Consider the following 1,330-nt stretch of genomic DNA (forward strand, 5'->3'; position numbering starts at 1 on the left):
CGGACTCTTCGAGGTGGCAAAATTAGTAAGACTGCATACAACAGATTCAATTGGTCGAACATCCAGGTAATTACTTTACAATATTAAAAATTAGTATATATAAGATATGGTAATAAATTTTATATATATAATTGAATATTTTTTTTCGATAGTGTCCAAAGCAGATGGATGACATTCATTGTGGTCATTATGTTTGCTGCTTCATTAAGGATATCTTGGCTTTTGGTGGTACCAGTATTCCTGTTTATGTAAGAAATGATTTTAATGAATTACTTATACATTCTTGATTTTTGAAGTATTTTATTTCATCTAATTATATTTTATACTTTTGTGTTTTACAGTTTGTTCATAGTCAGCCACTCAAATTTTATCCTCCAATGAAGATGGAGAATTTTAGATTCAATTGGGGAGGATATTTGTATAACCGGTTCCTCAAGGACAAGATGTCAAGTTGAAGGACAACATTTAGGATATTAGTTATGATTGTGCTACTAACTAATTTTTGTATTTCCACTTTAACAGTTATATATAATGTTTTGACTGAATGATTGCAATATATATATTTTGTATGAATGGATATTATTTTTGTCCTTTTGTTAGATTGTTATTGATGGATAGAAAATCGTTATTTATGTAAGTATTTAAAAGACCTAGAAAATTAGGTATCAAACAAAAAAAAAAATTAAAAAAACAGATGCAAAAACTCAGTTAGCGCTTCTTTAAACGCTATAGGGTAAATATATAGTATTTTTTTTGGAACTGGCATAGCGCTTTTTAAAGCGCTATTGTAGTTCAAACAGCTAACTTCAATAGCGCTTTTTTAGCGCTATCATAGCTGTTTTTTTTTGAACTACAATAGCGCTTATTTATGTGCTATAGAAGCAAACGATTTTTTTTAAATGCTTGGGTAGCGCTTTTATAAGCGCTATCTTATAAAGCGCTATTATAGTCGAGCCTTCGGATAGCGCTTTTTTAAGCGCTATTGTAGCTACCATAGCGGTAGCTTGGATAGCGCTTAAAAGTGCTATCCAAGCCCAAATTTAAGCGCTATTCAAGCAAAAATCTGTACTAGTGCTTGTTTAACGTGGGTTCTTCGGTAGCGATAAGATGCCTCTCTCGAATGCTTGCGTCGAGTTTGCTTCCTTTGGATGATCCGATCGAGGTTGTGGTTGAGATTTAGTATGCAATAGAAGCTCTTGTGTGATTGAGTTTGATAAATACCAGAGCTTGATGAATATCAATGCCGAATGCTTGGAGAAGGCTAATATGCAAGAGTTTGCAAAAGAGCCAAGAGTCTCAAATCTGAGAGTTCGGATTGAGTCTACTTTAA

The 1,330-nt window shown here is 32.8% G+C and overlaps 1 long non-coding RNA gene across 1 annotated transcript; it reads left to right on the top strand.

Annotated features, from left to right (window-relative positions):
• LOC109822757 lies at positions 211-556 on the top strand. Its single transcript, XR_002242256.1, has 2 exons — positions 211-248; positions 342-556. It is a non-coding gene; the product is annotated as an uncharacterized LOC109822757 (long non-coding RNA).

Source organism: Asparagus officinalis, chromosome 8 (genome assembly GCF_001876935.1).
Source record: "Asparagus officinalis chromosome 8, Aspof.V1, whole genome shotgun sequence".
In the NCBI taxonomy this organism is placed as follows: Eukaryota; Viridiplantae; Streptophyta; class Magnoliopsida; order Asparagales; family Asparagaceae; genus Asparagus; species Asparagus officinalis.